This window comes from Panthera leo, chromosome D2 (genome assembly GCF_018350215.1).
Source record: "Panthera leo isolate Ple1 chromosome D2, P.leo_Ple1_pat1.1, whole genome shotgun sequence".
In the NCBI taxonomy this organism is placed as follows: Eukaryota; Metazoa; Chordata; class Mammalia; order Carnivora; family Felidae; genus Panthera; species Panthera leo.
Window position 1 is genome coordinate 44887505 of NC_056689.1, and position 25636 is coordinate 44913140.

General features: G+C 50.2%; 1 protein-coding gene across 6 annotated transcripts in view; it reads left to right on the forward strand.

The window, feature by feature from the left end:
• Positions 1–548: 548 nt before the first annotated feature.
• Positions 549–25636, forward strand: part of NPY4R2 (neuropeptide Y receptor Y4-2) — a 45155-nt gene continuing 20067 nt past the window's right edge. Inside the window, exons 1-4 of one of the 6 annotated variants that reach the window (XM_042908771.1) lie at positions 549–595; positions 708–716; positions 4521–4734; positions 19841–20027. The gene's annotated coding sequence lies outside the window, so the exon portion shown is untranslated. Of the gene's footprint in view, positions 717–4520; positions 4735–5770; positions 6040–19840; positions 20028–25636 lie in introns of those variants that run through there. The other 5 variants (XM_042908772.1, XR_006194650.1, XM_042908769.1 and 2 more) reach the window with 5 other exon arrangements.

Here is a 25636-nt window from a genome sequence, read left to right on the forward strand (position 1 = left end):
TTTCTGACCAGACTTTCTGGGTCCCCTTCAGGCCCTGCTCTGGCAGGTGATGGATTTCATTATTTGTACATTTGTTTTGTTTTGAATTTGGAATAAAGTATTGGAGGTCAGAGCTTTGCTAGGGAAGGGTCCATGGTCCTGGCTGGTCTTGTTTTTTTCTGACAGATTTTGTCCTTCAGAACATCCGCCCTAGATTCTGAGCTTCCGTGTCCAGGCAGCAGCCCACCTCTTTCTTCTCCAGGGACTCCTCCCTTCTGTCCACTGTTCGCTCCTTTCTGGCAGCCTTCCGGGCCCCCAACAGCTGAAGCCCGGCTTCCGGGAGCTTATCACCTCTGGGCGTGGCCAGGTCACAGAGCAGGCATCTTTTGTCAAGCCCCAAGGTATCCCTGCTGATACCTTCACAGGGAATCACTAGTCCACCCTAAGGGAGAAGGCGTTGCTCCCAGAGTATAGGCTACTACCCGCCTGAGGTCACGATGTGTGTATGGGGTGGGGCTGGAAAAGCAGAGAATGGGCCTGTCCCACTGTGACATCACCTCCTGTGTCAGCTGGATTGGGTCTCTGTCCCCAGAAGTGCTGGATTCTTATTTGACAGGTGCACGGGGCCTTCCCAGTGCAGATCCTGGCACTTTGGGCATTGTGGGGAGGGTGGGCACTACAGTTTAGTGGTCTAAAATTTGAGTTTGAATCCCGGATCTCACCTGTAGCCATGTTGGGTAAGTTGCTGACCTCACTGATCCTCGACTTCCTCATGATGATATGATAATTGTGCCTCCTTCTTTGGCTTGCTCTGAGGATTACATGGAATAACCCACGTAAAGTGCTTGGCACCGAGCTGGCATTCACCACGTGTGCCAGTGTTCCTTTGGCCTACCTCCATGGCCACAGGCAGGGGCTAGCTCTTGCCTGGCCAACTTGGCTCTGATCAAGGTCCACATCCCATCTTGGCCATTCCTCATTTAGAGCCTCCTTCAAGGTCCTTTACCCTGTGCTTCATACCCTGCTTAGGTCACATGTACTCTGGCCTTGGCTTTCTGATTGTGGTTCCTGGAGCCATGCTGAGGAGGCTGGTCTGGGGCTGGGCTCCCAGAAGCTCATGCTAGGATGAGGATTCTGGATTGACTAAGGAAAAGGGAGTGGGGAGTGCAAGTCAACAAGGGTGTGATTTCAGGTAGAGTCCTGGCCTTGGCCAGGTCCCGTAGGGGAGACCTGGGGCATGCCTGCCATGGGGGCCAGGGGTCTGTGCATGTGTGTGGGTAGTTCCAGGCATCCTGGCTGTGGCAGGCAGGCTATGAGGCTCCAGGAGCCCTGGGGAAGGTCTCTGCATGGCGTTGTAGGCCCCTTATCCCAGGGGAGGTGTGCACAGAAACCAAGGGCATCTGTGGGGTCTGGGGGGCACACTCATGAACGGTTGCACTCGTGCCCTGAGCAGCCCTCTCACCCAGTAGACGTGTATGGAGTCCACAGCCTGCAGAGTGCCCAGAACTTCTCCCCGTGAGCAGCTTGGAAAAAGTTGTCTCCTTTGTGTTCATGCTGAGTGACCTTGGTCACTCAACTGCAGAGCTTTGCATTTGCCGATGCTAAATTCCTTCTTGGTTGTCGTTCTGGCCTGGCCTAGTTTGGTCATCTGAAGCTATGACTAGTCCTTTATCAGTTTCCAACCAACTTGTCAGGCAGAGCAGGGCCACACAGAGCCCACGGCCTGTCACTGAGTCATCTTATAGGTCAGCACTGGTCCCCAGGTCCCTGTGAATCAACAGTCATCATGGGCAAGTCCGTTTAAGGTGAATTTGTGCAAATCTGGGTCTTCAACATCAGTAGCACTCTTCTGACCCAAGTCCCGGCCCAGGGACCCTCCCATCCAAACAAGGAAGGGGGGTAGGGGCTTGACTGGAGTCCTCGCTGTCCACATAGCCGGTTCTGGTTCTGGTGATCGCTGCTTCCCTTTCTAACATCTTACTTCTGTTTAACAAGCTGTTCTAGAAGTTTGAGATCTGCAGCAAGCTAAGATTCACAGACTCTCCCTTGTAACCTTTTTGGAGATGGGAAGCCACCCCACTGTGTGCTGGCACACCTCCTTTTCATCCCCCCCTCCCCAGCCCCGGGCACATCAGGGCTCACCTCGAGGTTCCTGGGGGGTGGCTGTGAGGAGCATGACACTCATCACAGCTGGCCTCTATCTAGCACCTTCTTCAATGGGCCTTTCCGTGGGGCTGCTCACCCTTTTTTGATAAGAGTCTTTCTGAAGCTGGGTGGAGGTCTCTCTAATGGATAGACATGGGGCTAGTTCTGTTGCTGTGGTTATGTAAAGATAATAAGCCATGAAAAATACCTCAGGAAAGTTGATGTTGGTTAAAGAAAACCAAACCAAATCAGAGTTGCATTGGCCTTTAGGACTGGAGGTGGACAGGTAGGGTCTGACTCTCTTGCTCCAAGAGTTGGGTAAACGTTGCCTTTGCTCCCTACCGTGGTGACCCTCCATGACTCATTCGTCATTTCTCCCTCTCCAAGCGTGGGGTAGCTCAGCAAGGAGGCAGGTCTGTACCCTGAAACATGTGCTCCCAAATGGGTGTCCTAGAATTCATGTTTTATGGCCCCACTTTATAGGACAGAATGTGGGAATTGAGCGAACATGGCAGTCCACATCTGAGGGGCTCAGGGCTGGTGAGCGTGTCCCATTTTAAGGTATGTGGCTCTTAGCCATGTACGCTTCACCCAATCTGTCCTGGCCTGGAGCTTTCCATTTCTGAAACACTCCTGAGAAGAGACACCAGGCACCCAAGAATGTGGTCATGGGAGTGCAGTGCCTCCCCGGATGTCCAGACAGGGCCCAGTGGGAAGGCTCTGCTCTTGGTGTTTTTTCTCCCCAACCCCTGTTTCTCTTTAATCTCAGTCTTTCCCTTCTCCTCTTCTGTATCTGGTCCTCTGTGCCCTCCAGAAGTCTTGTGTCTCTGCACTGTCCCACAGTCCTTGCCCCTGCTGCCAAGGGTCTGCCTTGCCCTAATCCTCCTGCTGCAAGCAGCTGTTTGCTCTTCTCGTGGCCACTTCTCCCCCAGCCATGGCTGGGTCTGGGTTTCAGCATTCCTGCTTTTCACAAGTCTGGGCTCTTCCTATCCACCTGTCTGTTCTCTGTCTCGGTAAAAACCAAAACATCTGAGCGTGCCAAAGAGCTTCTGAGCATCTCCCTAGAGAAGGAGGCTTCCTTGGGCTAACCTGGGATCACATTGTCAAGTTTCCATCCTTTTTGCCTCCAAAAGGGAAATCAGTTGTCCTGCCGGGTAAGTGCAGGAACTTTGGTATCCCATCAATCTTCAGTTTTGGTGGCCCTTATTGGCGCCTGGCTGGTTAGGTCACCTGAGGGGCATACTGGATGTGTGGTCTCCATCTGCTAGTTTTAGGCAGGCCATCTCCTCTTTCGTGCTTTCAAATTCTTCTTGCTTGGCTTGTAATTAGATTGGGAGATTGGGGCATGTCCTGGGCCTCATTGGGGACACAGCGTGCTGTCCCATCTCTGTGCCTCTCTCCTGTGTGGGACTGGTTTGTGTCTAGGAGCCAGGGCTGGGGACAGGGGGACGAGACTTCTGTCTTTGACACCAAGTAGGCACCTGAGAAAATGCCCACTGAGAAAGCCTGAGCAAACCCAAGTAGGTAGCCTCTGTTGGGTCTGGTATTTTCTGTGACTCATCATGGAACTAAATTTGGGGTGCTGGGGCCCTGCTGGGGAGGACTGGAGTTCCTCACTCATGTCCACTTGGCCCCTTACCTGTAACCTTCTGCTTTGCCCTACCTCTGTCCACTTCTCATTGTTAGCAGTCAAGGTCCGGGGAGGTGTTGGCCAAGGGTGCCATTTTGTATTCAGGCTTTGTGGCTTTTGTAAGCCCAGCCTGTGTCCCTTGAGGAAGACTATGCGGTCTGATTTTCTTTCCCTTCAGAGTTGAGGCAGTTCAGGGAGAGGGGAAGGGGTTTCCTGAGAAGTTTCCAACCCCTAAACTCCCTTCTGCCCTGGTGCAACTCAGGGTGTGGTTCAGACTCCCACCAGGTCACACCCCTGGGCTGGGGAGGGAGTGGGCAGGAACCAGCAGGGCTCTGGGCCCAGGAGAGCTTGGACACACAACTGGGCACTACTGGAGGCACCAGGAACATTGCCTGAGTCTTGCTGAAGGTGCAAAGTGGGATCCTGCCTTTATTTGGCTTTTTGATATTTTGTCATTTATTTTTTTGCATTTATTCTGATTTTAAAGTATTCACTAAAACATTATTTATCTTGATTACCGAGCCTTTTGCCATCCCCTTACATTTTGTGCCTTGTCCCTGCCTGGCACCCTCCTCTCCTAGAGCTTTAGGTCCCCTGGGCACCCAGCCCCCCCCCCCCCTCCCCCCCAGGACTCTAGTGCGGAGAAGGAAAGCCAGAGGTGCCGCCCGCGGGAGGAGCTCGGTCGCCCCCTAGTGGCCTCAGAGCCGCTCCTTCAGAGACACCTGGGGGCGCAGGCTGGGAACCAATGACTTTGTCCCCTCCCCAGCAGCCTCAAGCTACCTCCAGCCATCTCGCCCCGTGCCTGCGCTCTGCTCCCGGCTCTTCTCCTCCTCCAGATGCTCCAGGACGGGGGCTGAAGATTTCCGACGGGAGGATAGCGATGAAGAAGGTGGAGGGAGTGGAGTCCAGGCGGAGGTGGGGAGGCACCCGAAGCCCTGAGGGGAATACAGCCTCATTTTACAAACCTTTGGATTCCAATTGTGAGCTATACTCTCCAAGGGGGCTGGATGTGGGACCCTTTGTCATTCCACCCTGAACTTGGGTGTGTTTTTATAACCCTTCTTTGACTTGCCTTTGTCTTAAAATTTACCTGGAGCCTTTAAACACAGGGTGGTCCCACCCCAAGGGAGTCCTCTTCCTGGGCCTTGGGGAGAGCAGGCGTAGACAGCCAGGATTGTGTCTTCCCTCATGAGTCACTGACTTTGTTGGCGGAGGGAGGATGGGGGGCAGCGGGCTGAGAAGGGGGGTTCTGAGCTGGAGTTGACTGTCAGAGAGGGACTGGGGTCTAAAGTTTGTTGTGGTGGGGGCTGTCCTGAGAGCCTTTATTCCTGTTATTCCTTGTCTTCACTGACTCCCTGTGGTCCCCAAGGCCAGCTGAACATGTTAGAGGTCATGCGAGCCAAGAGAGAGGTTGGAGAGAGAACCTCACATGTGAAGTGTGGCTGAGAGGTGTGCCTGGGACTAAAAGAGGGAGTTGAGGGGGGGGGGGGGGAGTTCTTCTCTTCTTTGGTGGCACGAGGGTGGGAGGGAGAGAAGGGAAGTGGCTGTGCCAGGCAGGTGTTCCTATCTCATTCCATGCCCACACAACCTCTCCAAGGTGATATCTCTCTTAGGACATTTTTGGCTGCAAGTAACTGAATTATGAACCAAAGGTATCTGAACAATTAGGATGTTTAATTTCCCACTTAATTTTTTTAAGTTTATTTATTTATTTGGAGGGAGGGGAGGGGCAGAGAGAGAGAGAGAGAGAAAGAGAGAGAGAATCTCAAGCAGGCTCCACACTGTCAGCACAGAGCCTGATTTGGGGCTCGAACCCACAAACATGAGATCATGACCTGAAACAAAATCAAGAATTGGACACTTAACTGACTGACCCATGCAGGCGCCACAATTTCCCACTTAATTCTTAACTTCATTTCAGAGTTGACTGAGTCACTTTTAGAGTAGTCTCTGTGGCTCAATGGAGACATCAAGGATTCAGGTTCTTCTCTTAATTCTGCTCTGTCATCTTTACAGTATTAATGAGGGCTGTCCTCATGGTCACAAGATGGTTGCTGCACCTCCAGATATCGCATTATGATGGGAAGGAAGAAACCAAAAATCTGCCACAAAAGGTTATTGGCATAGTCAACTGATTGAAAATGTCAGCTTTTCATAGCTCGCAGATGAGTGAAGTCTGTCGCAGTTTGACACTAAACAAATGGCAGAAGCACTGACTATGTTTTGCATACATTATCTTTTCACTGCTCACGATTACTTCACTTCACAATGACAACCGAGGTTTGGAGAAGACCAGTAACTTGCCCTGTTTTATGCCAGCAACTGACAGTGCTGGAATTCAAACTCCAGTCTGTGTGACTCTAGGCCTGGCTTTTCATTTGACTCTTTAAAAATGAAAGAAATACATATTTATGATAAGAATTTCAAACAATGCAGACCTTGGCTTTTTGCTTTGAAACAGTATATGTTCATGATAAGAATTTCAAGTAGTGTAAAGGGCATAGTGAAGATCTGCCTCTCGCCCCTCTTTGTAGTTCCCGCTGTAATTTCAGTGAATCTTCCAGATTTCCTCTGTAGTCACAAGCTCAGACTTCTAAATATTTTATACAAATGAGATCAACTCTGATACTATTCTGCACTCATTTTAAAAATTAGTGCATCTTGTGAGGTGCCTGGGCTCAGTCAGTTGAGCATCCAACTTTGGCTCAGATCATGATCTCACGGTTCGTGGGCTTGAGACCTGCATCAGGCTCTGTGCTGATGGCTCAGAGCCTGGAGCCTGCTTCGGATTCTGTGTCTTTCTCTCTCTGTCCCTCCTTGGTTCACACTCTCTGTCTCTCTCTGAAAATAAATAAATAAGACATTTAGAAAATGAAAGAATATTAATACATCTTACTAGTAATATTGCTATATAATAGAGTCTACCTCTTTCGTTCTCTTGGGTGTATTGTATTGCATAGAATACAAGAATTATTACTGATATTGTTCCAGTTCTCTTCTGCTGGTCTTTATGTCATTTCTCATATTTTTTGTGTTTATAACAACCATGGAAAAGTAAATTTCCTTGTATATATAGTTTTGTGTCCATATGTGAGAATATCTTTGGATGAAGTTTTTATCAGATTGTATATACAAAATGTCTATGGATATTGGCAAACTGTCCTCCAAAAATATTGTACAAATAACACATGGAAATCCTTATTTTCTCATACCTGTGCCAAATTTGAATGTTACCACACTTTAATATTTTGGCTAATTTGATAAATGGAAAACTAATATCTTAATGGTTATTTTGATTTGCACTTCCTTTACTGTGAGTAAGGTTGTGTTTAGCCAGGCTGCTTGGGTGAGAATTCCTCTCCGGTGTTCTCAAGCTGTGTGATGTTGGGCAAATTGCTGTACTTCTCTGAACCTCAGTTTCCTCATCTGTAAAATGGGGACAGTAATGGTACTAGCCTTATTAGTTGGTTTTCAGGATTTAATGGTGTCATACATATAAATTGCTAGCAGAGTTCCTAGCTCAAAACAAGGGCTAAGTAAATGTTTGGTATTATTATTATTATTATTATTATTATTATTATGTCATATATTTACTGACAATTTGAGTCTGCTTATGATTTGCCTATTCATATCTGTTTTCCATTTTCACTGGATTCTTTTTTCCTTATTGATTTATTAGAGCTCTTTGTATATCAATAACAAAAACCTCCTTTTACGTGTATTACAAGTATTTTTGTTTGCCTTCTAATCGACTTTATTGTTGAGAGCAATTTTAGGTTCACAGCTAAATTGAGAAAAAAGTACCCAGATTCCCATATTCTTAATTAATTCAGTGAGCTAATGGACCCATTCATCCATTCATTAAATAAACACTTTTTGGTATGTCAAGCTCATGCCTTGCAAACAGTGGCAGCAGCTTAAGATACCAGGCACATCTTGTCACCTTCAACTGGGGACAGTGTTTGCTAATACCAGCATTGGAGAGCATTTTACGAGTTGCGGCGTGAAGGAGGCCTGTCCTGGGCAGGGATTTGGGTTGGCCGTCCAGGCATGCTGGGGGCCCTGCCCACTTTGAGCAGCGCTATGGTCACCGGGGCATAAAGATGTCTGCCCTGGCCAGCTTGCTGCCTTCCAGGTGCACCCACCTGACTGATAATCCCAGACACCACACACAGGCCTGGATACTGTGTGTAGAACAAATGTTTATGAGAGGCTTTAATAGAACAAGGCAGATCTCACAGAGAGACAGGGAGAGAAAGAGAACTGGAGAGAAGGAAGAGAGAGAAAGGGAAAAAGAGGGAGAAACAGAGACAGTGAGGAGGAGAAAGGATGGTTAATTTGTCCTGGTTTTCCTGGTTTTCGCCTCCAAGACCCATGGCCTGGAGAGCCCTATAGGCTTGGGAACCTGAAATTGTTAGCCACCCTAAAGGAGGACGATGAGGGAGAGACAGAACGAGGAACAGAGAGCAAAGAGACAGACGCGGAGAGATGGTGTACCCCCTGCTAGGCCTCCTGTAACTGAGCACCACACACTGAGTGATTTAAACAACAGACGCTAACTGTCTCAGTTTTAGAAGTGAGAGGTTAAAGATCAAAGTGTCAGCTGGGCTGGTTCGTTCCGGGGACCAGGAGGGAAGGATCTATTCCAGGCCTCTCTCCTTGGCTCATAGGTGGCTTTTTCCTGTGTCCTCACATCGTCTTCCCTCTGTGCATGTCTGTCTCCGAGCCCAGATTTCCCGTTTGTAAGGACACCAGTCAAATTGGATTAGAAGCCACCCTAATGACCTCACTTTAACCTGATTTTCTCTGTAAAGATCCTGTCTCCATAGAAGGATGCATTCTGAGGTACTGGGGGCTAGGACTTCAGCAAATGAATTTGGGGGACACAGTTCAGCTTGTACCTGATGGGAAGTCAGAGAGAGACACCCAGAGGCCAGGGGGCACAGAGGGAGGAGAGTGGTGGGTGACAGTGAGGGGACCGAGGACCGGGAGTGACCACCCACCACAACCAGTTTCTTCTCCTGACAGTTGGCTTCTGTCCATGGTCTATATCTCTCCCAGTTACGTCCTGCCTCCACTCTCCATCCCAGCCCAGGGCCCTCCCCGGAGCCTTGTGTCATCGCACTGCAGACTCCACGTGGGGTATGGTCCCACCCCCAGTTCCAAGTGCAAGGAGTAGTGGCCCCCGCAGAGCCTCAGTGCCACCTCTGTCCCTCTGCAGCTTCTCTGAGCCCATGGGCTATGGCATGCCATCCTACACGGCCATCTCTGGCCTGCAGAACTGCTCCTGGGCAAGGCCTGCTACTCCCCGTCCCACGGGGTGCCGCCAGGGACCATCTATCCCCCTGGGCCACCGGACTTGGAACCTCATTCTTCTCAGGGCATTTGTGGTCCGACATTTTTGTCATTTCCACCCCCACCCTACCTCCCACTTTCAGACCTAGTCGGGTTATGGGCAATGTAATCTGGTCTGCTGGGATTCACTTACCAGCTGATTTGTAATCCCAAACAAAACAAAACAAACAAACCATTCCAACCTACAGGTCTTGCGCAGCTTCTCTGACTTTGTTCACAGGTGTTGGGGAGTACTCGGCATGCTTACAGTCAGTTTCTGAACTATTGGCTGCGAGGTGGGGTTTGGTCTAACACCAAGCCTTAGTGCTGAGTTTCATTCTGTTTAGCCTGAGGATCTTGGCAACGATAGATGGATTCTCTGGCTCCAGCAAAAGTTTCTCTGTTGTCTCCTCCCTCTTTGTTATTGCTGTTTTCTCTCCCAACCACTCAGTTTATCCATGGATATTCTCATCCATCCACTTGCATTCCATTACCCATCATTCACCACCTTCCCATCCATCAATAATCCATCCATCCATCCATCCATCCATCCATGCATCCACCCGTTATCTCTCCACATGTTAATTTATTCACAATCCATCCATTAATCATTCATCTATACATCTTCCTACCTATCCATTTTTCATCATTCACCACAATCCAGATATTCATTTATTTATACACCTTCATCACTTAACAACCCATCCCCATCTAACTACCATTATCCATCTATCCATTCATCTATATCTCCATCCACCATCCATCACTGACTGTTCTCCCATCCACCCACCCACCCCCCACCATCCATCCTCTCCCATCTGTCCCAGCTCTCCATTTATCCATTCAGCAAGTATGCTCTATATTTTGGTAATATGACAGGGAAGGTCTTAAGTCTTGTAAGGAAGGAGATGAAATGAAAACAAAATGAAACAGTACTCTAAAGCACTGCAACAGCAGTAAATCCAGCAGGGTACTGTGGGAACCCAGAGCGAGGGAAAAATCACTAAATTTCTAAGGCTGTTGGGGAAAGTTTCAGAGGAGGTGACATTTGACTAGGACATTGAAAGATAAATGGGAGTTGGTCATAGAGAAAATGAATGGGTGGTGATTGGGGGTGTGTGTCGGGAGGGGAGAATACACATTCCAGGCTGAGGAATTGCATGTGCAAATGTGCAGATGATGCAGGGGATTCCAGGGAGTGGGGAGATGTCTAGTGGGGCCAGGGTGTGGGAGGTGGAATAAGGAATCTCTGGAGGCTGAAGCTTTGGAGGTAGATAGGGGCCAGATCAGGGGTGTCTTGAATGCCGGGCTTCATTCCATGGACATGGGGAGTCACCGAAGACTATGGAGAAAAGGAGGACCTCAGTCAGGTTTGGGCTTTGGAGGATCATTCTGGCAGTGGGGTGGAGAAGGAGCAAGCCTGAGGTGGAGGTGCCGGGGCCCACACCAGGCCGCCAGGAAGATCAGCCCTTGGTATGGGGGTGGCAGGTACCAGCGAGGAAGGGGCCGGCCCCCGGGGGAGCTAGGGTCTCGGTAGGAAAGTGGATCAGTGACTCCAGCCTCAGATGGAGTCCTGGGGCCCAGTTAGAGCTGACTGTGGGTAGGGAGGATTCTGCTGGTAAGATAGAGGTTGGCGGGCAGTGTTTCTGTCAGCATGACAAAGGGGCCCCTGTGGGCTTCAGTGGAACCACTGCCAGCAGCCAAGAGGCCGCCCAGGCGGGGTCTCAGGCAGCAAGAGCCCAGCCCACCCACAGCTGAAATCTGGGGTCCCACGACCAGGCCTGAGGGAGTGCTGGGGTCAGAGGGCAGGAGTAGGTCCTGATGCTTGGCACATGGAGGTGGCAGGGACTGTTCACAGGGGTCTGTGATTCGAGTGGTTGTGAGCCCACGCCGTGTCGAGCTCAGCCATCTCCCTGGAGATCCTGGCACCGGTAAACCCTGGTGGGTAGTCCAGGGTTCTCTCTCAGTCTGCTGGCGCCTCTGACTTCCTCTCCGGGACGGGTCGTCTCACCGCTGACATGAAGGCTTCTTGAGGTCAGTCCCCAGCTCCCCAAAGGCTGGGGGGAATGGGGGGCTCAAGCACCCCTGTGTCAGTATGTTGCCTGAGGGGCTCCCGGTGCCTCTCTCAGGGAATGGTGGAGGGGTTGCCGTGGAGTTTCTTCTGTGACCTTGGGGGAAGGGCTTCCTACCCTCCTGTAGTTCAGTCGGGTTCTTGCCCTCTTGTCACTGTCTGCTTTCTGACTGTCTCTCCCCACAAAGCATTCACTTCCATCCCCAGGGTCTAGCCCGGGATGTGGTCCAGGTGTAGCATGGCAACCCCCTAAAACAGCCCCCTGGCTACTGTAGGATCCGTTGTCCCCAGCCTGGCCCCGGTGTCCTGTGTCTGCTGGTCTGGGGGCTCCGAGGTACCTCCTGAGGGCTGGATATATTCTGGTGGGACCTTATACCTGTAGGTGGGGGCCCAAGGCAATGGCAGAGCTGGGTACAGGGATCCCTGGGTCCCAAGCTTTTTACCTGCCCTGCTAGATGTGTTTGTACAAACATTTTTTCTAACAGTCCAGCCAGGCAGCACCGTGCAGGGCTGGGGACATAGGCTTTGGAGCCCGATTGACCTGGGCTTGGATCCTGCCTCCCTCCCCCACTTCTGCAACTGCTGTGCAAAACTGGATGAGTCACTGGGCCTCTGCGAGCCTCAGTTGCCATTCTGTAAAATAGGTCTAAATGCATGTACCTCCTAGGGGCTGAGGATACATTAAGGAGCCAGTGCGGCATGGTCCCCATGTCTCCCTGGGCAGTTTCTGCCTGGCTCTGCATCAGCTTCTTCCTCTCCTCACAGTCTCCAGAAGGAGCTCCTCTCTCCAAAGCACTGGTGAGAAATCTTGGCTTCATTGAAGATGCTGTAGGGACCCGAGTGGGTTATGCCGTACCCTCCATGGAAATTGCCTCACCACCTGCCACTTGCCCATTTCTTCTCCCTCTTCTGCCGCCCACGTGAAATCCTTTCTCTCCAATCTCCATCAAGTTTCTGTGTCAGAGACCCCAGTGGCCCCCATCCCTCCTTTCCTTCCCCCTTCTCGTCTCTCTCTTCAGCTCTTCCTACATGGCTGGGCTCCCTGTGCTCAGGGATCCTCCAAAACCCAGGACCCGAGCTCAAGAAGAAGGCAGTGGCAGATTAGCAATAATGAGACTGCTGTCCTGAGACATGATAAGTGCCCAGAAAGCAGCAGCACGTACTATTTCTACTTTAGATAAAGGAACACTGAGCCTCTCAAAGCTTCATCAAGTTGCCCAAGGTGACATGCCAGTTAGAGCTGGGTTCAAAGCCAAGTTCTCAGGCTTCAGCAAAGTTCTGTCTCTGTGGGCTCCAGACTCTGCTATTCCTAGGGTGTGGCCAGGCTTGGTTTTGGGCTCCCAGAAGCCAGGAAAGCAAGTTCAGGCCAGAACACCCCTTGCGGGTGGGGCTTTCAGGCCATGATGGATGCTCTCAGGCCCAGAACACCCAGAAGATGGGGTCTGGGGGGGGGCAAAATGGGGTCCATGCTGACTGCTGGAAAGCACAACCTAGGACTGTGGTGTTGAGGCAGGCATCCTATGTGGGGTTGGGTGGGGCAGGTCCTTAATGAGGGCGCCCATGCTTGCTTGGCATTTTGGTACCTCTTCTACTCTTGGGTATGATGTTCACTGAGGAGACCAGGTGCTGATGGGTGGCCTATTGGGGTGCATGGGGGCTGGTTTCAGGCAAGCCAGCTGAGGTTGGGCCAGGTGGGGTGTCAGGGGAGCTCCTGGCAGGTTCTTCAGACAGTGGTTTTGAGGGCAACACGTATGAACACACCTGCCAAGTAGAAGTCCCTTGGGGCTTTTCCCCCCATTCCCTCCTAGGAGCGTGTGGGTGAGTAGGGGCAGAGGGGAGAGTCTGGTGCAGGGAACCCCATGCAAAGACATTCCTAGCACAAGAAGATAGCATGCCAACCTTCCTTTGCCATCTTTAGGGCTTCCTGACTCAGAACTTCTGGTAGGCTGAGTAATGGCTCCCTGAAGGTGTTCATCTCCTAATCCCTAGACTCCGTGAAGGGTCCCCTCCCATGCCTGGCAAAGGGACTTTGCAGATGTGGTTCAGTGAAAGATCTTACAATGGGGAGATTATCCTGGATGATCCCGATGGGTCCAATGTGATCACCAGGGTCTTTGTAAGAGGGAGTCAGGAGAGTCAGGGTCAGAGCGAGAAGATGCCAGGATAGAAACAGAGGGGGGAGAAATGGAAATTTGAAGATGCTGCGTTGCTGGGTTGAAGATGGGTCCAGGGGCCAGGAGCCAGGGGATGCGAGAAAGGCAAGGAAACTTGGGGTGCCCCCAAGCCCCTCATGGAGGTGCAGCCCTGCAGACCCATCTTAGATTCTGACCTCAAGAACTGTAAGATAATGGACTTGTGCTGTTTTAAGCCATTAAGTCTGTGACAGTTTTATTACAGCAGCAACAGGAAACTCCTACAACTTTCAGCTCTGGAGATGGATATTTTTCCACAGGGACAGGTCCTGAGTTTTTATGTTGTCAGGCCTGGGAGCATGGATGCACTATGTAAAAGTTCATTCAAGTTATTCTTTTACTTATTTAAAGCTGTTTGTCGGTGCCTCTGGTGGCTGGGCCGTGGGATGGTGCTGAAGACATTGGGGGTGAGTCAGGCATGGTCTCACAGCTGTGGGCAGCTGTGCACGTGACTGATCACACGCAGGAGTGATATATGTGGTGTGAACAGGGTTTGGGAGGACACAGAAGGGGGCACCTTGCCAGCTTGGGGTTGGGCCTGCTGGCACTTGGTTTGTGAGGTTAATCATTTAGATGAGGGAAGAGAGAAATGGAAGGCATGAGAGGGGGTCTCATTTCAATGCAATGCAAATGACACCTGCAAATGACAGCAATGCTAACATTTTCCATAAAAGACTGCCAAGCCCAGGTGGGATGTCTAGGTGAGATATCCAGGTGGCCTGTTCAGGTGGGATGCCTAGGTGAAGCAGGTGTGATGGTCACAGCCCCAAGATTAAGAGGAAGGTCCAGACTCCTGCGGGCTGTGGCAACCTCCCACCGGCTGGGAATGTACAGGATTATTGAGATTGCAGAGAGGGAATCTCTGTGTAAACATATTTTATGGCTTTTCCACGGTGCTCTGGCTACAGTTGTGGCACTCAGGGGTAAAGGGAGGCTGCTGGTGTTTGAATCCATGGGTGACTTCCAGAGAGGAAGACAAGGTGACAAGTCTCACCTGATGAACACTGAAATGTGTCTCTGCTCTGACAATGCCAGGGAGGCTGTGACCCATAGAAAACAGGTCCCGATCCTGCTGATGAAAGGGAGCTTTTAGGAGGAGACGGAGGCTTGCAGACTGAAGGCACAGGCTGAGGAGAGTTTCAGAGTAACAGCCTAGAAAATGCAAAGTCTTGGGGGCCAGTGAGGGTGCAGCATGTTGGTGGTGTGGGCTGGTGGGTGAAAAGGAGGCACATGTGGGCTGTTGGGCACCTGGGGGAGGGATGGATGCTGGGAGATGGGGCCAGAGTGGGAGGCGGGCCACTAAGAGGGTGTTGCTCTGGGCACTTGTGACTGGATAAGTAGGGAACATGGCTCAGTTGTCCTGATGGAGAGGCCAGCCCCTTCTGCAAGAACCAAGGTGCCTGGTACGCAGGGTAGGGCTGCCTTCACCTGGGTCCTCAGTGGAACGTAGTTGCCCTGGCCATAAGCTGGGTGTCCCACGCCAGGAGGGAGTTGTGCTTTTGTCAGAAGGACCTCCTGGGCAGGGCTTGTGGGGGCTGTTAGAGAAAACCAGAGCTGGACAGCAGTTAAAAAGATAGATTTGGTTCATGAACTATTGCAATTGGGGATAAGAGAACTTAGTAAATAGAAGTGAGCTCACTTGCAAATACAGCATGGACAAGTGGAATTTACTGCCAAGGAGCAGGGTGGGGGTCAGTGGATGGAAAGTTATGGAGAGGAAGCCTTAGGGGTGAGGGTGGGGGTTCCACTAAACCTACCTGACAGGATTCTGCTGAAGGCAGGCCAGGGTGAGCAGATAGCAACATGGGGCAGCAAGAATTTGATCAGATATTGAGGGTGATCAGATATCAAGGGTTGGGGATTCTCACTGAGCTGACTTGGCAAGGCTCTTGGCTGAAACTGGGCAATGCAGGCCGGACAAGGACACATGCCAAGGTCCAGGCCCTGAGGGCTTAGGGGAGACTGACTAGAGTTTGGTCAAAGGCAGAGACTGTCAGGGTCCAGCCTGGGCAATGCTCCCGCCTCAGAGTCAACCTTGGTTGGGAGCCAGTTACAACTCCACAGGTGGGAGCTGGGGGAGGGTCAGCCCAGAGCCTGGTCACTCTGGAGCAGCTGGGGAGGAGGAGAAGCCTGGAACCTTCTCAGAGTGCACGCTCCCAAAGTTCTAGTCAGGAGAGAAGGAAGGGCTCCTGACGGGGAGCTGTGGACCAGAACAGTCCTCACTGTCCTGCTCTGCCTTGGTCTTTTCTTCACCCACCAAAGCACAGAAGGAAGCAACGCCTACTTGTTCCTATGCCTGATGAAACTCACCATATTGCTATCAGTTTTCCCAAGGGCATAGCTGTCAGTGCTTCCATTGGTGATGTGTTTGGCAAAGAGAGTTCTGATCATGTATTCGTGCCTTTCTTGATTTGTTTAATGAGCAGATCTGGGGTGTGCCTCGCAAGTGTCAATCAAACGTGGTTGCTATTTCCGAAGAAGGCACAGGCGGATGGGGGGAGGGTGCGCAAACAATGAATGCTCACCAAAGCTGTTAACCCTGACTCAGGACTTTGCAGATGCCAGTAGTTCTTAGCAAATACAGAGCGCTTTGCAGCAGCTTAAAACCACTTTAGGAGAGCTGCCGTTCTCCTTTTACAGATGAAACAGTTGAGGTTCAGAGAGGTGAAATCACGTGACCATGACCGCATTCCCCGGATGGAGGCTGAACCAGGATCCCATCTCAGATGGAGGCCACATGTGTAGCATCTACCTCCCCACTCTGGAGTCTGAAAACAGAAGTTGTGTCTTCAGGAGTCCTCCAGGCAGATACGTGGGGAGGACAGCCTAGACAGGAGACTCAAGCAAAGCCGAGGGATGGAGATACGTGGTCTCAGTGACTGCTGGCTGGGCTGGGGGAGGGGAGGGGCACAGGACTGGAAGGGCGTGATGGAGAGGAGGCTGACCAGGGCCTCTCTAGTTGTCCTAGGTTTTGAATCAACATCAGGATCTGGAGGGGAACCTGACCTTAGGCTGCAGCAGGAGTATCGCATCACCACTTGAAGCCCCCACCCCCCACCCCCGCCTTGCTGTCCTCAGCATCTGCATCAGGAAGAGGAAGGAATAATGCAGCAATTCACAATCCCAGACATCCCTCTGACAGCGGTGTCCTTGGGCAAGCGACTTGCTCTCTCCAGCTTCAGTTCCCCCTTTGTGAAGATGTGACAGTTAAGGGGGATAATATACATAAAGGATGGGGTCTGTTAGACCACTTTGAGTTCAAGCCATGGAAATGTTGATGAATTTAGGAAGGAATTTAGCTCACAGACTCAGCAGGGAGATGGGCCAACTGGGCCCTGGGTCGGAACCAAGGCACTACAGAAGGCAATGTGGGGAATGGCCTCATTCATGAGCAGTCTCGTCAGCAGGTGAAGATGCTAGAAGGAGTGGCTGGAAGAAAGCCAACCCCTTCCAGCCCTGACTCTGTGACCCAGATCCAGATTCTCGGGGGAGGCATGTGACAGGCCACTTCCTGATGAGGGCTGGGCTAGGAGCCAAGAGACAGATGATGGGGAGAAATAGGGCGTGGTTAGGAAGGGAAAGCAGACACGATGTCTCCTGCTTGGGTTGGTATAGGATCAGACACTTTCTACTGTCTCTCCTCTCCTCCCTTCTCTTCCTCCTCCTCTTCTTCCTACTTCTCCTTCCCCTTCCCTCCTTTTCTTCCTTCTCTCCCCAACTCCCCAGAATGGGGGGTTCTCATCAACTTTCATCTAGACTGTAGCAACTGCCCTGCCTCTCACCTCCCACCTCTGACAGCTCACCCATGCACCTTGCAGTTTTATTTCTAAGATGTAAATATTGTCTGGTTACTTCTCTGCTAAAAAGGCTCCAAATCTTCTCAACAATGCAGGATAAATCTTAGAATTCTGAATCTTGTCTGCCTTTTTGGTGTCAGCCCCATTACCCGCACTGCTCCTCTCTGATCCCATCATTTGTCCAGTACTCCAAGTCCTGGTGTTCTGTCTTCCTGAAATGCACCATCCCAAACCCAAAGAGCTCCTGTGTATCCTTCAGGTCCATCCCAGATGGGGGATGGCCCACACGTATTACAGAAAAAGTGTTCATCCAAATGTCAACGGGTCAATGGATGTTATTTAAAGATTTTAATGACCTGGGTGACTAGCCCAGATGTCATGACATACCTGGGACAAGGGACCTGCCCAAGATGATGTGGCAGGTGATGATGGGAGGTCTCAGGTCAGCAGAAGGGCAGCCTCCTGGGTGCAGTTCTGTGGTTTGGCCTCATAGTGTCACCAGTCCGTTTCTGGCGCTTTCACAAAGTGTAGTTTTTTTCTTGTCTTCCTGCCTCAGGGCAGATGACTGGCTAAGGAGCCTGTATGAACCCTCCCACTTCCAACTCTGGAGTGTCAAACAGCTCATGCTGTTTCCCCATCCAAAGATGGAGAGGCGCTTCTGGTTTTCACGTCTTTTCACTTGATAGGCTTCTAATAGGTCCATTCCACAGGTCACAACTGCTTTGGTCATGGCTCAGAGTAGGGACCTTTACACTAACCTGTCTTCTCTCCTCTGCCCCTTTTGACTCCCTTGGACAGTTAGTGCTTCTGTCCTCTGGGGTTCCACAGCATGAGCAGTGAGACCATGGATTTACTGGCTCTGGGCTCTGACATGGGCAGGACCAGGAACTAAAGGCAGCTTGTTTGTGGTGGGGATGTCAGGAACTGGGAGCCACCTGTGCAGGGAGTCTGGAACAAACTGGAACTGCTACTTGGGGTTAAGGCTTGAAAAGCCTGCATCCGTAAGAGGGCAAGTGGTCCAGAGGAAGAGCTGGGAAGATAGCTCTTGGGCCAGGCCCTGGGCCAATGACTGGATCAGTCTTGTCCTCCAATATTGGCATTTTGGAAGCTCTAACTTGCCATTGCAAAAGTTGGTTTGGGGATGAGTACTCTGGAAGGCCAGATGGGAGCAATGAGAAGATCTGGGAAGATGTGTGTGGGCACGGGAGGTGAATGTAGTGAGAACAGTAAAGAAAACAGAACTTCTATTGCCAACTAAAATTCCAAAGCACACAGGAAAACTAATCATAAGAAGAGTGAGAAATAAAATCAACAATGAGGAGATGAATTCACTGCAGGGAAATGGAAATGGGGGAAAAAAAAGCATTTTGAGACCTTCAAAGAGGAAAGAGTGTTTACAAAAATAACAAGAACTGATAAAAGGAAGCCAGAAAGCTATGAATCCAGAACAGATTGGCTTTGGGAAAGAACTGATTAGAAATCTGGGTATAAAAGCCATGCTATTCAAATCAATAGATGAAAGAGTCAAAGATAGAATTAGTGACAACCACTCACAGGTACAAGGAGATGAAAAGATGGGAAAGAATTTAAGAGGCAGGTAGGGCAGAAGTGACAGAGGAGTAGAAGAGGGAATGACTGAGAATCTTCTATAATTTAAGAAAGACATGACTTCAGAGTAAAAGCATGCACAGGATGCTGAACAGGATAAACATAAGGAAATTGAGAGAGAGACCCCGCCAAGACCAGGTTAGTCCCCCCACCCTCCCAACCTCAGGTCACCTTCTCCTCCTCATTTGTAGATACCAGGGCACAGGTCATGATTGTTCAAGAGGTGATCTGGTTCCATGTCTGTCTGGATTTTATTTTTACTTTTTGTTGTTAATGTTTTGTTTATTTTTGAGAGAGAGAGAGAGAGAAACAGAGTGAGTGGGGGAGGGGGAGAGAGAGAGGAGGACACAGAATCCAAAGCAGGCCCCAGGCTCCCATCTGTCAGTACAGAGCCCCATCTAGGGCTCGAACTCACAAACCACGAGATCATGACCTGAGCCAAAGTCGGATGCTCAACTGACTGAGCCACCCAGGCGCCCCTGTCTGGGTTTTACATGCAGCAGGTACTCAGGTGGTGTGGTGCATGGTGTCGAAAAGGTGCTCAGTAAACATGTGGCAATTAATAATTTAAGAACCGGTGAGTAAGTCGGTGCTGGGAGAAACCGGTGCGCATGTCTTAGTGCATGGCCAGGGTGCAAGACATGAGAATCACTAGAGTGGAGTCTGGGAAATGGCCATGGACAAGCTCATGACCGTCTCTGGTTGGGCTGGCCAGGCCTGCTGCCGATTCTGAGGGTTGCTCTTGGGGTCATCGTGCCTGGGGGCAGTGTGAGAGAGCTGTGTGCCCTCTGGGAGAGGCCTGCTCAGACCATGCTCAGCGCCCAGGGATGTTTGAGGACCAGCTTCCCCATGAGATCTTTCTGGCTTCCATACCTGGAGAACGGCTGGCCCAATGGAGGTGCAAGCTCATTCTCCATAAATATGTTATTGGCAATGATTTATTAATAGAAGGATAGCCCTAATAGCAGCAGGATCAACTAATATTGATACAACACTTTATGGGTTCCAAAGTGCTTCACATTTGTTATCTCATCTAATCCCTATAATAGCCACAGAGGATGTTATTTGTGTAATCATTTTGTAGGCTGGAAAAAACCTAGGTTTGGAGAATTGGAACATATCACCCGAGATCCCCGAGCTCCTGGGGGCAGAACCAGGACTCCACACTACAGCTGTTTTCCTGGGCTCTTCCGGCCTCTGCCCTTCTGCTTGTCCAGACAGAGGTTGGGCTGCCAATGACCTTTGCTCCTCAGAAACAAAGAGTTTACCGAGTAAGTGAAGAATGTATACAGTACTGCACAGCCAGCCATGTGTAATGTGTTCCCTAGGCATGAACAATCTTCAAACATGGAGTGGGCGGGGAGTGGAATGCGTGGAGGCCTAGAACAGACCGATGTGTGTGGGGGTGAGGGGGACCCTTTCAGGGAGGTAAGGAAGAGATGAACGATGGTACAGTCCCTGCTTCTTCCTCCACATCTGGATACAGGACTCCCGGCTGCATTGCTAGCATTTCATACGTACAGTTTAATTTTACTCTTTTCCTTCACGTGTGGCCTGTGGACTTCTGCTCTGGCATGCCTGAAGACCTATACTCTCATCTCAGTTGAATGCATCCTTCCTGAGTCCTGAGCACTTTAATTTAGAGTTTTCCACTATTTTATTTTATTATTTATTTATTTTTAATATTTTATTAAAATCTTTTTATTTGAGAGAGAAAGGCAGAGAGAGAGAGAGAGAGAGAGAGAGAGAGAGAGAATCCTAAGCAGGCTCCATGTTGACATGAGGCTCGATCCCACGACCCTTGGATTATGACCTGAGCCGAAATCAAGAGTCGGATACTCAACCAACTGAGCCACCCAGGTGCCCCCAGAGTTTTCCATTATTTTAATAAAACCAGGGGAAAAGAAATAAAGCACTGGAATAATGGACAAATACAGCTATACAGACGTGGAGGTCTTCAGTCTGGATGGGCTGGGCCAAGTAGAACTCAACACCCCCATCCCCTCCCACAGCTGTGAGCGAAAGTCTGAATCAGGCAGAGGCAAGACCATATACCAGATACACTAAAGGGCAGGTCGTTTAAAAGTAGAACGTGTGGGGCCTAATTCAAAAACAAGAGGCTTTGCATTGGGTGGGGCGGGACAGGGAAGGAAGCCTGGGGACTGGGCACAGGTCCAAAGGCACAGAGCAAGCAGGCAAAGCATGAGGTGTAAATGCACTGGGGTCCACAGGGCTGGCCCGTGGGAGCCTGGCTCTGTCCAGGGCAGCCCCTAGGCTCTTACACTCCAGAGCCAGCTTTGCCAAGAATCCGGCAACTCAGCTCCACAGAAGAGCCATGGTTATAGTGACCACCGGCCTCGGAATGTCCACTTTACCTGTCACTTATCAGTAAAGTCCCTGCATTTGAATTTCCATGTGACAGGGCGCCTGGGTGCCTCAGTCGGTTAAGTGTCCGACTTCGGCTCAGGTCATGATCTCCCTGTTCGTGAGTTCAAGCCCCGCGTTGGGCTCTGTGCTGACAGGTCAGAGCCTGGAGCCTGCTTTGGATTCTGTGTCTCCCCCTCTCCCTGCCCCTCCTCTGCTCTTGATCTGTCTCTCTCTCTCAAAAATAAATAAACATTAAAAGAAATAAATAAAAAAGTGGAACATGAGGAAGCTGATGACAGCTTCTATTTCCAAAACACTTATTCATAAAATAATCAACTGACCTATTTGTGAACTACTCATTCAGCAAACATTTATTGTGTGCCTGGCCACCTGGAAATGACTCAGAGCAGGCCTCACCCACAAGGAGCTCATGGCCACAGCGGAGAAATCATGTGGGGTGGAAAGTCCTAGGTGGTGATTAAAGCACATCACCGTCTATTGATTGGAGCAGTCTCTTTGGGACCCTCCCAAAGCTGTGGTTTCTGAGCGAGGGGCTGGATTTCAGTGTTTCTATACACATACATTCTGAGAGTCAGACTGGTCTTCCCCTGGCTCCTCTGAGTGTAGTTTACTTGCAGAGAAAATGCTACTTAATAGGGGAAATGAGAGGAATGCAGGAAAGAAGCCTTTGTGCGGTGAGGCGGGCTGGGGCTTGGGAGAGGAAAGAGGCAGCGAGTGGGAGGGAGGAGCGACTGAAGCCAGGGGCCAGGGGCCGGGCCGCCCTCCGCTGCGGTGACAGAACGTGGCAGACGTGGTGTATTCCCAGGGTTTGTGTAGGGCAGGAGGAAGTTCTTACCTGTCCGTGCTGACAGAGCTGCAGAACAGGAGGAATCCCTTTTGTCTGCAGGTTTGAACATCATGGAGGCTCATTTGACAGATACGTTAACTGCTCGTTAGCTGTCCCTCTTTTGAGCAGTTGTCCCCCTGCATCTACTTGAGTTAACTGCCCTGCACAAATGTGTCTTCCTCCCAGAGGCTGCCTCTCGCCTCTGCAGGCTGTGAGCAGCCTTGGCCCTGTTCCCAGAGGGCCTCCTGCCCCTCTCCTGGGGGCACTTAGAACCTTCTAGAGTGAACCGTTCATTACTAGGTCTCTGCCTTGAGAGGATGAGTCATCTAGGAGCCCCCTCTCCCCTCTGAGTCCTCAGTGCCGGGCACAGTGCTGGACAGGAGCGCCAGGGTGCCTTGCCAAGGGCGGGAGGGAGAAGGAAAAGGGAGCACCCCAGGGACATGGAGATCAACGCTTGTAGGTGGGAGTGAAGGGCTCCCGTCTTTCCTCTTTGTATCACCCTGAGGGTCCCTCCCGGCATCCTTCTCCTCTTCCTCCTCACAGCAGAGGCAGAGATGCTGGCTGTTTCCAAAGCATTTTCCCTGCCAGGTGAGAAGAGAGAGCAACAGCAGTGACCTTGGAGAGGGGAGGGTGCTTCTGCTGTTTGCAGAGGTCCAGGCAGCAGGGGGTTGCACACTATTGGTGTTGTCGGCCGGGGAGGTGGGGGGTGCCGAGTGCCATGGCTCCAGGCTGTCGCTTACTGACCGCACTTGGACACATCACTTCTGTTCACTGAGTCTGTTTCCTCACCTGTAAAATGGGGGTAATAACATCAACTCCCGGGATGATGTGAAGATTAAGTGAGAGATACAGTATGAAGCGCTTGGCACCTTACAGACCCAAGATGGAGGCCGTCGTTACGTATTCTCGGCCTGAACCCCTGGAGGAGATACCACAGATGGACGATGCCTGAGTGTGACCGGCACTGTGGTTCACCGTGGTCTTGTTATGGGATGTTGAATGTAGAGGACAGAGTGAGTGGAGAGAGCACTACCTCAGGAACCAGAAGAGGCTGAGGTTTGAGTCTGGGTTCTGTCTCATTGCAGCTACATGACTCTGAGCAAGTGAGTTACCTTCTCTGAGCTATTGTTTTTTCTAAATTGTTTAACATGAATGGAGCCTTTCAGATACTCTCTTTAAGAGTGGAGACAGTGATCTCCAGAAGAAAGGCAAAGTGTCACCGTTTTCCTCCCGATAGGACATTTCTTCCACTGGAGCTTTAGGCTCACAGACGGTGGGTGGGCTCCTGGCAATTGTCGTGCATTGACTGGCACCCTAGTGAAGCTGATACCAAGGAGCTGTTTTCATACCCTCTGTCTGACCTCTTACCAAAATGGCACCAAATATTTACCAAGGTCTCTGGCTGGCGGTGGGAATGCTGGTCTAAACATTATGATGGGGTGGGGATGAGATTGAATCGGGGGCATCCTGGACTCATCACCTATGTCCCCAGATGTAATTATGTCATGTTACCTTTGACGGCCCAGAATGTACGAGGGCTGCCTGAATTATGAAACGTGGGATTTGGTGAGTAGCAGAAATCACCACCCACTGTGTGTCGTGGGGGACAGCTGAGGGGCAGGAGCGGCTGTCGGGAGGCTTCCAGCTGGAGGACACTCATAGAGGGAACAGCGGGCCCTAGAGCAGCAGCAGGCAGGCTGCCTGGGAACCAGAGTTGGGACTGTTGGCTCTGACCTCCCTCCCTGAACAGCAGGCAGTGGATACTAGGGTGGGAGCATGAGGGCAGCACCCAGGAGGAGTGGGGAGCACCCCCCGCCAGAAGGCTAACTATTGGCACATCCAGTCCAACAACACTCTCTATAAGCCCCCAGCCCTGGAGGACACCTTCATTCCCTTAAGGCAACAGAGCTGATAATGCTCACTGCAGGCTTCTAGTCGAAGTCTAAGATGGGCCGTCAAACAACACCCTCCAAATATTTGTGGGAAAAAAATGACAATTGAATAGAGACACCAAAGAAATCGAGTTAAATGAGCAAGCAGGAGATTTAAAAGAAAAAAAAATATTTAAGAGGGATGGGTTTATCTAACCCATTAAACGAGAGCAAGCAATTTTATTTTGAAAGTAAGTAATGAGGTTTGGGCAATGAAAAATATGATTGTCAAAGTACATTTAAAAAATGAAAGGGAAGGACTCCTAGCCACAGTAGTGAAGAGGGAGTTAGTTAGCTGGAAGAACAAGACAGGAAGTATTTCCAGAACCCAGGGCAAACATCATAGAGAGACCATTGGAGGTCTACTGCATTCCAGCCTCCCCTTTTCCAGAGCTCAGGCTGGATGGTTTCCCAGTACTCACAGTGGGTTGATGTGGCCACGTGACTAAATTCTGTCCAATGGATGCAAGAGGAGGGGCTGGGCCCCTTCTGGACTGAGGGTCTGCTCCCTTGCTGCTGGTCCCCCTGGGGGGGGGGGGGGGGAAGGGAGAAATAATCAAGTAGAAAATGGAAGAAAATATCCAAGACGTGAAGAAAGGCAACACTAAATTTAAGGACCCATGAGGGTCAAGCAGGATGAAAGGAAAGAAAAAGAGAAAGAAAGCCTGACTTAAATCTTTGTTGTGAAATTTAAAAACACAAAGGATAGAGAGAACATCCCAAGAAGGGGAAGGAATTAATAAATAAACTTAAGAAATAAGGATTAAACTAACGTCAATTTTCTCACTTGGCAAAACTGAATACAAAAGTTTTGGAGCAGTATATTTGAAATTCTGGGGAAAACTGCTTTGAATTTATAAGGCTCTCTATACCCAGCCAGTCTGGTAAGTCAAGTGCAAGGGCGAAGTAAGGATATCTGAAGGGAGAAAGTTCTGTTTACCACTGATCTTATTATCTGTGAATTTATTTGAAAGAGTTGCTGCAAGATGTACTTCAGCAAAATGAGGTATGAACCCAAGAAAAAGATAATGTATTACAAGAAATATATGAATAAAGCTACCAGTAAAACTCAATAATTCCAAATCATTGATGATACTGTCAGTATAATGTATTGATTATATTGCTTATGATTATAATAATCTGGAACAAAGATTCTAAATAACCTCAACATTGGGGGGAAGTGATGAGGAAAATAAAAACATGTTAAAAATGGCTATAATAGGAGGCTCCGGGATGGCTCAGTCGGTTAAGCGTCTGACTCTTGATTTCGGCTTAGGTCATGATCTCGGGGTTTGTGAGATTGAGCCCCACCGGGGCTGTATCTGGGCTGTCAGCACAGAACCTGCTTTGGATTCTCTCTCTCCTCTCTCTCTGTTTCTCTGCCTGCTCTCTCAAAATAAAAAAGTAAAACTAAAAAAAAAAAAAAAAAAAAAAGGAAGTAGTAATCCCCCTTTTTACAAAAAGGAAAAAATATGAGATCAGAAACACAAGTCTCTTTTTAAGAGAGGAGTCATATGGGGCGCCTGGGTGGCTTGGTCGGTTAAGCGTCCGACTTCAGCTCAGGTCATGATCTCACGGTCCGTGAGTTCGAGCCCCGCGTCGGGCTCTGTGCTGACAGCTCAGAGCCTGGAGCCTGTTTCAGATTCTGTGTCTCCCTCTCTCTCTGCCCCTCCCCTGTTCATGCTGTCTCTCTCTGTCTCAAAAATAAATAAACGTTAAAAAATTAAAAAAAAAA